Here is a 15,185-nt window from a genome sequence, read left to right as displayed (position 1 = left end):
ACAGTATTATCAAAAATCTTGACCCATTCTGTGATCTTCAGATGGTTGTACAGCCAACTCATGGAGGAAGAAAGGAATCAGGTGATGGGAGGCTCTGAGTGTCAACGTAAAGCCCTAAAGAGACACTGTAAAAGTAGAAAGTATTGATTTTGATAGACCAATAGTTTGACTCACTGTAAGACTATACCTGTGTTCACATAAACCATTCCTACCTCCAATTGTCATGATTTGAACAGAATATTTAATTATATTGACACCTCAAATTATGTGTGCTAAATGTTTGGGGTAAGAGCAGGAACAAACCCAAGGTCCATTCCCTTGACTTCCACATGTTCAATGAAAGTATGAAAAAGTGCATTCCTTTCCACAGACTCTGCATGTACAGTTCCACATATTTAAGACTCTGTTCACATCTACAGTTGAATATGTGGAAATAGGAGAATGTGGTAAATAAGTATGATTATGGTCCCTCTTCCATATAAGTAGAATAAATGAAGGCGTGAACAGAACTTAAAGAAATCCTACATGTTCATAAATATACATGTATATAGTATTTTCATATGATTGGGGGTGCCCTGTATGTTACAAGATCCCAGTTTTGCAAGCAGTGCTTATGATGCTATGCATGGAGGAATTGTTTTGGCTTTCCAGAAAGCGTTAGATAGAGACTGGGAATGTGGCCCAATATATTTTAATCTTTACTAAATTCTGCTGAATAGGCTAGACAGAGAAGGAGACTTGTTCCCGATAATCCAATGAACAGACATTGGAACCTTTAGTCCAGCATTCAGTCTCTTCACTCACTAGAGTTTTAAAGGCCATGACACCATTTTCACTGACACCATAGTCAGATTCATCAGACTTCTTTCCTTCTTTCAATATACTCTGATACTCTGAGACTCTTCTATGTGAATGCTAAAGAAATAAAACAGAGTACATTTTTGTTAAGCAAGGCATAGTTATTCATAGTGTTAAAGACTGTGCCTGGTGTTCAAATCTAATAGAAATGTGATTATAGTTTACATCAGAGAAAACTGTTAAGCAGCCTTTCAGCACACTGCAAAATAGTTTTCCAGAAAGAAAGTTCTTCAACTGTTCCTTTAGCAGCCCTTAATGGACTTTATATACTTGAGACCGGAGTCCATTGTTCTATTTTGATTATTGTGAAAGCACAAAAGAAGGAAATGTAGGAATATTTGCAAAAAAAACCCCTTTGAAGTCGACAGACTAATCTTCTGCCAGTTAGCGAAGCTCATTAAAGTTTGCAAATCCATTATCTCTAATCAAATATATTTGAAATGATCTCTTTCCTTTCCTTTTTTTCTTGCATGGTTCAGTTCTATGCATTTAATCCTGGATTAATTCTTGGCTTTGTCTTTACTCAACTTGTTTCTTTTACAGTTATGGGGTTTTTTGTGTCCTTCCTAATTAAAATACAAAAGAAATCCTTTTCTTTTTAAATGGCACAGTCTATGCCAGAAAGATCATGATGGGTATGTAAGTCTGTCTGTAGCAGTAGAAAGGAGTGAGAGTCCAGTAGTACTTCTTATTGAGGGTGAGAAGTTGGTTTAGGTTAGCAGGCTATCTGTAAGCAAGGGTAATGATAAACTACTACTGAATGATACACTGCTTAACAGTAGCAATTTTTAGCTTTGCACATTTCAAAGAGCAGTTTTGGAAATTTGAGAAAGGAGACACATTCCACAAAGGTAGCTTTAAAAAGGGCTGAATCTGCACCGAGAAATTCAATCTAGATCAAACCAAGTTTGAAAATAAACTGCACCTTTTCATTGAGGTTTCAAGCTCCCCACTGCAGTATGTTTCCAGTAAAGACATCCAGGCCTATCTCGGATTCAAGAAATGTAACAATTCCCACTACCACACGATTGGCTTGGCAGGTCTCTCCTGATTGGCTGTCATGCCGTGTTGGTGCGGGACTTTTTTCTCCTGCAAAAACGTGCTCATGTTATGACGTCAGCACATCATCATGTCAGCACATCTCCCCCGCCCAAGTTTCTATTAGGTTATTGTTCTCTCACAAGAACAGCACCATGCGTACTAATTGGTTGTAAGGCATTTGTGTCACGCTCCACGGTGGGAAATTTGAACCAGGATTAGACCCCCAATCCTCCCCTCCAAACTGGATCAAAGACGTGTTTTTTTGAAAAAGTAGTACTTTCAAGCAGGTTCGGCAAAGACGCAGGATAAGGGGGAGCATGAGCGCCAGACCCGGGATGAATCCTTGTTTGTCGATCAGGCAGTGGGGAGTTCTTCCTGAATCTTGATATTTCGCGTGAGTATCATGTGATTAATTGACTGTGGGGAATCGGCCAAAGTATCTCTAAATTAGATGTGGTGCAGATTATATATATATACATCCCCTTTCTGGATCCTGTCTTCAAACATTTTTGTGGTCAAATTGACTACTTTTGTTTGTTTTTAAATGAGACTATTTACAATCATTATCTAAATAAATGCTCGATTTTTCAATATAACATATACTTAAAAATTAAAAGTACAAAATAGTGTGTTGTACATATTGTATAGTCAAGAAGCAGACATATTGGTCAGAAGGCAATAAAATCATCTTCTTTGGGCTTTTAGGTTTGATCTCCTTAGCTTTGAGCATACATTCCCTTTGGGTTTGATTCTGTGCTACTCACATTTTCCTATTCTTGGCAGTCACTCCACAGTCAGATCAGAGAATCCCCAGAGTTTCTGAAAGCTCTGAGAAGGCAACTTTTTCTCTCAGGGAAAGTGAAGGTGATTGGCATGTGTTCAGCTTTCTTCAAGTTTTCTTGCTCCTCCCTGCCTTCCCCCACCCACACGATAGCAGTTCTTGCCACTCTTCAGACCACCATTTCAGAATGATCAGAAGGGCTTTATTTTTTTAAAATTAATACTGACAATCTATTGCTGGAGTGATGGACTCTATAAAACTGACATGGTCTAGCAAAGTAATGGTCTAGCAAAGTAATGCTAGTCCAAAGATGCCCTCTCCCAAAAGGTGGCAGGGAACCTTCCCAAATGGAGATTACATGGAAACAATAAAGGAAGCAGTGGGTGAGCAAAATGGTGGCTTTGCTAGGCATGCTTCACAGGAAGAGAATCTCTGTGTAAACAAAGACCCACAGGAAAAGTCTACTGCAAAATAAACAGCTGCAGCATAAGTAGTGAATGCATAAGTTGCCTATATCTTTTCCTTCATGTGCGGTGCTACCCACTCAAAAGTTCCTGCCACTGATATTTTCCTTCCCATCACCTATTCTTCTGTCAGAAGAGAACTGTATTTTAAGGAGTACTGCACATGCTTAATGGTACACTTCCAGAACTATTTGGATCAGACCGCAAATATTGGATGCGCTGAAATAGTCTGTAGTTATAAATCCTGTTTTGCAATGAAACAGCTTTATTTACTTTGAAGATTGTGGTGGTGTTATACTGTAGTTCCAGGTCCTTCAGCCTTGGAATTCTAGACTGGCTATTAATTTTTCATTAATTTGTAGTCATAAATTATTAATGCCAGCTTCTGCCACCACTGCTGAAGATTTTGAAGGTGAGTGAAGTAGGAAAGATGCAGCATTACACAATCTGGATTGTAAAAATGGTGCTCACAGAGAAGTCTGGAAAGGAAAACTAGGCCCAAAGAGAAGACATAATTTTAAAAATTATAGTAATCCTTGAAGTTTGATACAAGGGGGCCATGAATGCTTAGTTTTGCCCCCCCCAAAACACCAGCCATTGTGTGATCTAATACTTGACACAGGTGTTAGTCCTGCTCCTTGGAGTCAGCCGACCCACAGAAAGTGTTGGCAGCATAGGTGACCTGCAGTGGAAAGGGGGAACCTGCTCATGGGGACAAAACAAAGTGTGTAGTATTTCCCATCAGCTGTTAGCAGCATTTGAAGATAAAACTTACTCCATTTCATAACATTTTGGTAATTTTTTTTATTTATTTGCAGTACTCCCAAATTATATTCTCTCTATCCTTGGAGCTTTGGAAACATTTATACATTTTTCAACAATTTGTTCAGTGTACATTAATGCCAACCCCCCTCCTCCCCCCCCCCCAATTCAAGCTTTGTTGCTAAGGTTTTTGCATTTTAGCCCAGAAATTGCTCCTGTGGATTTGTGTACCTAGAGCTCCTCTATCTTCTCTTGCAGTCTGTGACCCTGCATATCCATTCACAAGTTGGTTCTGGTGCAATGTTGCCAGCTGCCTTTGTGGGTTGCTCATCTGGAAGCACAGGCCACAAGTCTCGACTAAAAACCAAAGAACCAAGAGCCCTTGTGTTCCTGTCCTTCAGTTCACACTCACGAACTTGTTCCTCTTGCGGTACCCAGTTCCATTAGCAGAAAGGATCTATAGGATCCAACCATTATCTTATAGAAAATGATGGAACATTAAATTGTTTCATGATTTTTTTTAATTTTGAAAGCTATTTTAATATTTGTTGCAGATTATATTTTCAAATAGATTGTGGGTTTTTTTGTTTAATATACTGATTGATATTAGATTGATTCTTCTTTTTTTCAGTAATGGCTTCAGTCACACTGTGATAATGGAAGTTTCTCCATATTAGACATATTGAATGCTAAGATCACACTTGCTTCCAGGGAAAGATGAACTGTTGACTTCTGGCACTAGCTAAGTCTGGTAGGGAAAAAAGGCGGCATGAAGTTCTCCTTGGGGTTAAATACCCATAGATACCTTACCCCAACCAATGAATACCATGTTGGGCATTGCCCATTGCTTCTTGTCTCGCCTAAGAACTAAGGTAAAACCTCTTCCCTACCTGTGAAAAAAAGAAGGAAATTTTAGTCCTGAGGTGAAGATAATATAAATTGCTTTAATACTTTTAAGGTCCATAAATGTAAGCACCCCATTGGCAGGCTGGACTTAAATGACTCTCCATCCACAGTGTAACAATAATAATAAAGACTTAACTTACAGGAAGGTTGTGAGAAAGACTGTGGCTCAGTGTCAGAGCATCTCCTTGCTTGCCGATGGTCCCAGTTTCAGTCCCTGATACCTCCAGTTAAAAAGATCAGGTGATGTGAAAGGCCTCTGCTTGGGGCCCTGGAGAGGTTCTTCCAGTCTGAGTAGACACAATACTGACCTTGATGGACAAAGCATCTGATTCAGTATAAGGTAACTGATTCAGTATAAGGTAACTTCAAGAATTATTGAAATAGTAGGTACAGTGGCATATCTACAGAAAATGGAACCTAGGGCAATAACTGATTCCGCACCGCAGCGAGCATCTGGAAAGTTGCTTATGCTCCCAGAGCAATCTACATATACTCAGAGAAATTACATTAAATTAGGGTTGCCAACCTTCAGGTAGAGCCCAAATTACAGAGATAAATTACCATGGAGAAAATTACTGCTTTGGAGGGTAAACTCTATGACATCATTTTCCTGCTCAGCTTCCTTCTGTCCCCAACACACACACACACACACACACACACACACACACACACACACACACACAGAGAGAGAGAGAGAGAGAGAGAGAGAGAGAGAGAGAGAGAATACCTGAATCTTCAGGAATTTATCAACCCACTTTCTTTCCGATAGGAACCAAAGGGACTTAATGTTATGCTCTTGTCCTTCATTTTACCTTCACAATAGCTTTACCAGGTAGGTTAGGCTGAAAGTGACTGGCCCAAGGACACCCAATGAGCTTCCATGATACAAATCGAGAGAAATAGAATTGGGGGGGGGGAGAGAAATGGTGACAGAGAGAAAGGGCAGCAGAATGAGGGGAATTGAGAGAAAGACGAGGGAAACAGAATGGGGAGAAAGGGTGAGCCCAGGAGAGCTACTGCCACCCCCACCTGCATTTCTTCCACAAAGCCAGATCCCCTCTCCCTGGAGGCCACAGAAAGGGCCACCTGCAGAAGGCTGTAGAGGCTGCCCCACTGCAGTGTCATGAAGCACTCAGGGAGGGAGGTGAGGTGAACGTGGAGTGGCAGGATTGTGGTGGTGCTCAGGCAAGTGTGGAAATGGCTCTATTGCTATTGCAAGCAGGACAAGTGGCTGCACCAGGAGTGTGAGCAAGTAGGGTGGGCAAGGTGATGGCAGGTGGGCAAATGTACCCGATGTGACCAAGGGAAGTAGCACCTGAGCCAAATGTCCCTTACCCCCCCCCCCCAGGTATGCCATTGAATAGGTTCAAAGTACCTCAGATGCTAAGAAAGGGCCCTATAAATGATAGACAGATCATCAAATGATAGACAGATCATCAAATGAGTTATTATTTTTATGTAATGCTTTTTAGAGAATTCACTTACCATTTAGTTAGCAAACAAACAAATAAACAATGTGTCAGAAAATGAAAATCTGAATTCTCTCAGCAGAGGATGAGAAGCAATCAGTGGAAGGTCCTCATTCACAGTGGCAATTCACTTAATAGGTGCAATTATTTTGTTTAAATCAAAATCACCACAGGAGTACCTATCTGTGATGGCATCCAATTCAGTGTCCCTCCATATTTTGGTTAGTAATTTTCAGAATTTATTACAAAGTTCTTCTCAATTGGTGCTGACTGTTTTTTACTTAATCTGTCTTGCCTTGTGCATTCCTGATATCAAATTGGTTGACAGGTGCTTCGGGCAGCTCATAAATCCAATTATTTGACAGCTTCCATTTTTTTTCCAGCATTCCCACATCCTTTCAGTGTGGGAGATCTGAGAATCTTAAGTGTCTTTCTGGAGTTGTGAAGTAAATCATATTGTTAGGTAAAAAGTGGAATGAGTTGTGTGGTGCCAGAAGGAACAATTTAGATTGTCATTCTTTTTACAAAGTCCCTCCCCCCAATTGCTAACTTCAGTATTCCTGAAAAGGAATAGAGAATGAAGTGCTTGATTAATAGCCCATGTAGTCTATTATTCAAAGTTTACTCCTTCTATTTGAAAATAGGGCACTTGCTCTTCATATGTCAAATGCAGATGCTCCCCCCCGCCCAAGCTCCTCAAGGCTGATCCTGTCAGGCTATCTCACGCTGCCACTGTTGAGGGAAATTTAGCACTGTGAGGAGATCTCTCTTTCCCCTCCAAATCTGTTTACTCCTGACAGTCTGGTTTAGGTGCTCTAAAACAGACACTGTGAGACTTTTTAATGAGAAAATGAACTAAAACATTTATTAGATTGGGTGTTGCATATAATTAAGCTTTACTTTTTCTTAGGCAGGAATGCTTGGATGTCACAGACTGTTCTTAGTAATTAACTGCAGATGTTTCATATACAATGTTGATTGAGTTCAAATAGATCTTCTTTCACTCAGTTACTTTCTTCAGGGTAAACCTTCCTACACAGTCCTGAACAAATACCTCAAACTATCCACCCTTTCCACCAGAGGCGTAGCTCCAAGGAGACGGGGGGGCGATGCAATGGGCACGCACCCCTGTTGTGGGGGTGTCGAGGGTGTTCCGGAGCGGGGCGGAGGACACACCAGTGCACCTGGCGCTTTCCCCCCTTGCTATGCCTCTGGTTTCCACCAAAGAGTATTCAAACTGGGCTAAACAGAACAAACTTGGGGTTCCTCTTAATCCTCTCTTGACTCTGCCAATTATAAAACACCCTCCCTCAGAGATTCTCCTGTCCCAAGTCTAGGTGCTGTCTCTGCAGAGACTATAACCAAGCTCTTCATGTGGTCTTAGTATTGTCCCCGTGATTAGGTTCCCCTCTGGACTCAAGACACAAGAATCCTATAACCACTCTGGACTTCCTCAGTCCTCACCAACACCTAGCCCCTGGTGAAATAATAATCTTTTCCTCTCAACTCTGAGAATTCTATCTCTCTGGCGCTCTGCCTTTCTCAATCTCTGGCTCTCACTCTTGACCCTGACTTCTCTTAACTGCCTCACAAGCACACACCCTCTGGCCCTTACAGCTAACTGCAGCTCAGCCAATCAGGGGAAACTCTGGGTTAACGCTTTATGTTTCTTCTCTGTGACAGGACTGCAGTTTAACCCTTTTTATAGCAGTCCATCACACGTGTCTTAGTTTTAAGATGTGGAATAAGGAAGAAGAATCTCATCATAGAACCTTGTTGTGAGTTTTTAAAAAATTGCTTTATGAGAAATCTTCTGACTTTTCTCTTTGAAGGTGGAGAGGAAATAATCTTTTAATGGAACCCCATAGTAACTTCCTTAATAATAATTCAGTGAGGACAATTAACTCTAATTTGGATTCAGAATAAGGTATAGGCATGATTTATTAACTGAATATTCAGTGTAGTCACAAATCAGTCTTATAAATATGGCCACAGTAATTTACCATCCCCCAAATGTTGCCACTAGCTGTGAAAGATGCAATGTAAACTTTCATTCTATGCATCATTCGGGCCTGTATGATGCTATTCGTAAGCACATAATTCATACTAATTTCTATAATGTAATAGTATACAGTGAGTATCATGGAAATGTCCCAGGATGCTTCCTATTCATCTTTTTTTGCTTCTTCCTAAATCGAATAATTCACAGCTGGATCCTAGCACATTGCTGATGCTGGTATAGCATCAATGTAACTTTTCAATATCCTGTGCATCCTCAGAAGAGAGCAGAAAAAAATCAGCACAAAGGACTCACTTCTGAAGAACTGGGAAAACAGTGACTGAACTGAAGTCCATAAAAACATCAACCACATCCACCAATTATAGAACAGTATGCCAACACCAACACCATGCCAGCCATATATGGAAACATTTAATGATTGCACACCAGAGCTAGCACATTTCCCTTATATCATCCTGCCTTTCTTCCCATAGCTCCAGAGCAATGCAGATGCAGAGATGAGTCCCCTCTTGCAAACATGTACCCTTTGGGCAAGTACCTACATGGGAGGCTATTCTAATAATATCAATATTTTTCTCCAAAGATATCTTGGTATACAAAGTCCAAGGACTTTCCCAAGTAAAAGGAGAGGACAATACTACCCAAAACAGTAGCTTAGTAATTTGTGTATATGTACAATCCTGTCATCACATTCAACATGGCAGCCCAATAGGGTTTTAAAGACAGTAGCAAAAGTGGTTTGCCATTGTATTCATCTAGCTTTAGCAGTAGCCAACTGCATATTCATAAAAAGCATTGCTTAGTTGGGGGAAAATGCATGTGGAAAACAGAGATGAGGGAGTCAAATGCATCAAGGGGGAAGGTGGGACTAAGTCAAAACTCACCTGTTGGCCAGGACTTTGTTTTCTCTTTCATGGCATTCAGTAGGTATGTTTATACTTAAGCTGGTGATTCTTCTGACATAATGGTATGCAGGGCACCAGGGACAGAACTGTGGCTGAAGGGGTTTGGAGTACTCCTGGCACTGACATTTTTGGCCCCTACACACTTGCCAGTTTTAGACCAGTGTGGCTTCTGCAGTGTCCTGTGCTATTTTATCATCGTGTTATGTTGCTGAGGATGCTTACCTGCAGTTTAAAAGCAGTTTACAACTAGTCCTTTGTATTGCACTGCTGAGGGTAGCAACAGATTGTGAAAAAGTCTGTTGCTTCCTAGCACTTCTTTTGCTGACAGCCTATGAATGTTGACTTTGAACACCCAGACTGGCATCTGACAACCTTAGAAGCAGATGAGGTAAGCATCTGATGGGAGCTTAACCTGCCTTAGTATAATTGACTTTCCAACTGAACACATAAAAGTTTCCCAGAGCTTATGGGAATGACAGAACTTTGATTTAAGCATTTGTGTATGTATGTGCAGTATCCAGTAAATCTTCAAGCATAACCTTCTTTTCCCATGTGATAACCTTCAGAATCAATATTACTTTCTATGAAAGCTGAGGTCACACGGCAATATGGGAGAGTCCTTAGCATAACCATCCTTTGATGTGAACACATGTGCACTTGCGCAGCTCCATTCTTTCAGTGTGGCTTATGTAGCACACCTTCCTATAGCGGACTGTGCTCTTAGCATTCTCATGAAAGGTATTTTTTTTAAGTTGCAAAGATTTTTTTGCCCCATTGTTAGGAAATTGCAGACCTTGAACAAAAATATTTTAGCTGTGAATTTTAGTACAGGTAGACAGAATTGGTAGGCTGCTATTGCAGCAGAGTTATAATGACCAGCATTCTAGTAGAGAAATGCTCTCCTTTTCCCTTCAGCTTTATGGCGGAAGTTAACAGTAGAGATCAATCTTTTGTTCTTCAGTTTTGCATACAGGAGATCTCTAAACTCTGGATGGGGAGGAACCAAGTCAGTTACAAAATGGGAAGCTGTAGATGTATTACTTTGCACCCTGCTGTGCATGATGCTGGGTTGAACTGTTGCAAATGTTGCCCTGCTGTTTGTTATTCTTTGTTTGTAAAGTGAATTGTGTGTCCATGTGAAAGTCATCCACATTTGTAGACTTTTAAGAAATGGTATTCCAGCCCCTTGGTGCAAAGCAATAAAGGAAAAAGGAGGAGCAAGGAGTCTTTTAAAAGATGCACTCACAAGCATGCTTATCTCTGTTACATATTTCTGGTCAAAAAGCAAACCTGCATGACTAACAACTATAGAGTACACTAATAAAATAATGCAAATATTGGAGTTTTCAATTTCTGTGCACAGAATATTCTTACAGCTGCTGTCATATATAAAAACTAAGTTCTGTTGGGATTTTTTTGAGAGATCTATCTATAAGTCACAACAGATAGGTTTCTGGTTTCTTTTGTATATTTGTCTTTAAGATTTTTTTGAATTAGTCTAGGTATTGACCACCAAGAAAATAAAGAGTCACAAAACAGAGGCAGGCAATGGCAAATGACCTCTGAACTTCTCTTGCCTTGAAAACCCCATCGGGTCTCTATACGTCAGCTGTGACTTGAGGGCAAAATAAAAGTTAATCAGAGGACAATGGATTTGAGCGGTGATCGGAATGGTTAACAGGGCCTGTACTTGTGGCAATGCTGTCAAGTTCATAAATCTCAGGAGAATGGGTAATTTCTTTTCCTAGATGAGGATGGAAGCTGTGCATGGATCTCCAGTCTGGTGCGTTACCTATACACACATTTCTGCAGAGTGAAACCTGGGTCGAATCCCCACCACCCATTTATTGCGTGATACTCACATGAAATATACAGGTTTCTGGACTAACTCCCCACAGCCGCACCTCTGAACACAGATTCATCCCGGTTCTGGCGCTCCCTCGACCTGTTATCACGTGTCTTTAAAGAACCTGCATGATTGAGCACCTTTTCAAAAGACACGAGTCCAATCCAGATCGGAGGGGAAGATCAGGGATTGGATCCAGATTTGTATTTTGCACCGTAGGGAGTGACGCGGTGGATTCCAGACAATGACAGCTTGGCGGGCGGTGCATGAAGTGCATGCAGCCTTTTTTTCGTTTCGCACTGCCAGCTCAAATGTGGGCAGGTGAACAATCTGGTGCAACAGGGGCTGCAATTTCACACTCCAGAGCGCATTCCACCGCCGGCTACTTTCTTCTTGCCTCGCCAAGCCCCATTCCTGCCTGGCCGGCTGCTCATTTGTGGCTCGTGGGTGGGTTCATGCCTGGGGAATTCACAGGCACGGGGGGGAGGCACCTTGGCACCGGGCTTTCCTCTTTGGACATTGGCCTGCCTGAAGCGAGCGGGAGGCCGCGTGCTTGGCAGGGATGCTGTCGGCCTCCTGGGCAGAGGGACTTTTGCACAGTCTCACGGGCCGCACAGCACTGGGCCCACCCCACAGTGTGCTTCTCTGTGCCCCGGCCAACCTGGCTCTGCCACCGCTCAGCCACAGACTCCGGACCAGGGAAGCACAGCGGCTTTTGCCGCCGAGGGAACACACCAGGCGTCCTTCCCACCGAGTGGCAGGAGAAAACTTGACCCTTCTTTCTGTTGGGCAGAAAAGGGCTGCTGGAATGGAAGGGAGGCACGCAAGCTGCCTGTCCACCTGCCCCCACTGCCATCACAAAATATTACGTGGTTTTGATGTCCTTGGAGAAAGAGCATTGTTTTTTTCCAGGAGAAATGGGCCTTCCAGCAGATGATTCCCCACCCCCCACCCTGCAGCCGCTGGATTTTCTTTCTTTCTTTCTTTCTTTCTTTCTTTCTTTCTTTCTTTCTTTCTTTCTTTCTTTCTTTCTTTCTTTCTTTCTTTCTTTCTTTCTTTCTTTCTTTCTTTCTTTCTTTCTTTCTTTCTTTCTTTCTTTCTTTCTTTCTTTCTTTCTTTCTGTCCTCTCTAATTTCTCCATAAAACCCCCGATGAGTGAATTAGATGCTTATTAAAGTCTCCTTTTAATCAGCAGTAACAGGAGATCCTCCCTGCCCCCCTCCATTAAAAGTCAAAGTTAAAATTTTTGGCAACATTGGTAAGCAAAGATGAATCAGCTCAACAGTCTCAACAGTCTCAACGTTCTCAACATTCTGTCAGTGACTCTTGGGTAAGAGGTTCCCCCACTCTTTGATCCAGTTTTGAATGGCCTATCAGAAGAAAGCTGCTTGGTTAAGGTTATTGTGTTTGCGCGCTGACATGCTCACATCACCATGTATTCTCGCACGAATTTTTTTTAAAAAAATAAGTTCCCGCCCCAACATGGCATGACAGCCAATCAGGATAGACCTGCTGAGCCAATCGTGTGTTCGTGGGGATTGCTGCGTTGTTTGAATCCGTGATAGACATTGATGTCTTCACTAGAAACATGTTGCAGTGGGGATGGTGAAACCTCGATGAAAAGGTGCTGATTCTTTTGAAACCTGGATGTATCTAGGCTTGATTTCTCAGTAGGGAAATGGCCCTGGCCTTTCTTGAGCTGCTATAGAGAGCAAGTCTTGTACTGAATTGTGCCTTGTCAGCTTAATGTAGTTTGTAAATGTATGCTGATCAATCTGTAGTATTACATCAGTAATTTTACTCCTCTAGTTGTTTACTTTAAAGGAATTAGAGCATTGTAAACATTGACATATAATGCAAAACTTGATTATGCACGTTTTACAGCTTCCTAACAGACTACTGTGGTCTTCAAAGATTGCTTTTAAAGCTGATTATAACATAATCCTGCTACTATTTATACTCAGCATGGGAAAATCCAAAGTAAATGACTGTAAAGTAACTAATAATTAAGGATGTGGAGAATAAAGATAAATAATGTTAGTGTTTAAATAATTTGTTTCAGTTTAAAAAATAGATTTGCGAAAAATATCCTGTTCAACTCAGTACATTATGACTTTTTCTTTATTTTTACCGACAGTAAGAACATCTGAATTAAATTTTGATTTTGTAATATATATATTTTTGTATGAATATATATATATATATATTTGTATGAAAAAGATAAATACCATTGACATCTTTTGTAGAATTCTGTCTTTATGGCGTGTGAGCATTTAGCTAATGTGTTGGATTAATGATTCTGTTTATTTTTCGAACTGTTGTATATGGCATAAGATGACTTTGTGTTCATTCATATATCATGATAGACTCTGGTTTATAAGCTAGAACTGTGGTGGTGAACCTATGGCACTCCAGATGTTCATGGACTACAATTCCCATCATCTCCTGCCAGCATGCCCAATTGGGCTGATGGGAATTGTAGTCCATGAACATCTGAGTGCCATAAGTTCGCCACCACTGAGCTAGAAGGTGATCAACCCTGCATTTAGTTATAACTTTAGTGGTTCAACTAGCTAAGAATTTATTGGTTAGCATTGAACTGGGGTTTCAAACCTAGATTTGTAGCTAACAAAAGTTTATCATATCTGAATTTACAAAATTTAGGTTACTGAGTAAAGCCATAATGCCACACCTCATGATGTTCTAGCTACAGAGGTAACAGTATAATGGAAGGGGCCAAAAGTGGCCACAAACATAGGGAGAATGTTTCTTGTGCAGGGCAGTGAGATACATGAAAAATAACTCTGCTTATGTCTGTAGATAAACTATGGTGTGTATAACAAGTGATTCGTTATGACGTCTTAAGACTTGAAACTAGGCTTGGTAAATACCTAAACATTAGGTAAAATTTGGATTTGGATTTATTCGGGCATAAAATTATCTGTACGTCTGAATAAGACAAATAACACATTCGGATATGCCTGAATATTCGGGTATATCCAAAAAATTCATGTCCATTTGAATTTTTTGTATTTTTGGTGTTTTCTCTCACCGTTTTGGCCTGAAGTTTGCATGGCTGGGTATCAGGCTCACCTTCAAATGTATGCCCACAGCATTTGCCCCTCCCATGCAAACTTCAGCTAAGTTGGCTGGTTCCTTTCAGGCGACGCATCAGCAGCCCACCCAAAGCAAGACCCCCCCCAAGAGCCCCAAATAAAATCTCCAGCACAGAGCCAGCTGGGTATAACAGCAAGCCCTATTGAAATCTATGGTGGGAAAAATTATTTTTTCCCACCATAGAACTTGCTGAAGAGAGCTGGGAGATTCTGTGCTGTGAAGTGGCTCCATTGCAGCCAATGGGGAATTTCTGGGGAAGGGCTGTGGGGTGCACATTTTTCACGGTAGAGGCACAAAACTTTCAGAGTGTCTTCAAGAGACTCTCTAAATGACACCCGCAGGTTTGGTAAACTTTTCTTCATAGGGCTATGGGAGATGGGCCCTACCATTTTGGGGGCCCATACTATTGACCCCCTGGAGCAAAGGTCACCAAACCTGGATATAAGAGACTCTCTTGAAGACATCCTGAAAGTTTTGTGGCTTTACCTTGAAAAATGTGCACCCCACAGCCTTCCCCCAAGAAATTCCCCATTGACTAAAATAGAGTCAAGGCACTTCAGAGCACAGAATCTGGGGCAATTTCTTTGGGTGACTGTCAGGAGCGCATTTTAAAATCCACTGGCACCAAAATTTTGGGGTCTCATTTAGAGACTGTTCTTATGATACTCCACAAGTTTGGTGAAGTTTGGTTCAGGGGAGCAAAAGTTATGGACCCTCCAGGGGGTAGCCTCCATCTCCTATTAGCTCCCATTGGAAACAATGGGTACCCACTTTGGGGGTCCATAACTTTGTCCCCCCTGAACCAAACTTCACCAAATTTAGGTGGTGTCATCAGGACAGACTGTAGATGACACATTTGTATTTTGGTGCCACTAGCTTTAAAACTGCACCCCAAAAAAGCCTAAATATATTGCATTCGGATTGGTTCATATTCAGGCAGGACATATTCAGCCGATTTTCTCCCGAATATGCCCAAATTCGCCCAGATTTGGGCCTAATCTGGAATTTGTTGCACC

The 15,185-nt window shown here is 41.4% G+C and overlaps 1 protein-coding gene across 4 annotated transcripts in view; it reads left to right on the top strand.

Moving 5' to 3' along the window:
- Positions 1-15,185, top strand: part of FRMPD4 (FERM and PDZ domain containing 4) — a 263,554-nt gene that overhangs the window by 140,117 nt on the left and 108,252 nt on the right. The gene's annotated exons all lie outside the window — the stretch shown is intronic.

This window comes from Sphaerodactylus townsendi, linkage group LG04 (genome assembly GCF_021028975.2).
Source record: "Sphaerodactylus townsendi isolate TG3544 linkage group LG04, MPM_Stown_v2.3, whole genome shotgun sequence".
Taxonomy (NCBI): domain Eukaryota; kingdom Metazoa; phylum Chordata; class Lepidosauria; order Squamata; family Sphaerodactylidae; genus Sphaerodactylus; species Sphaerodactylus townsendi.
This window is presented reverse-complemented; position numbering and strand designations above follow the sequence as displayed.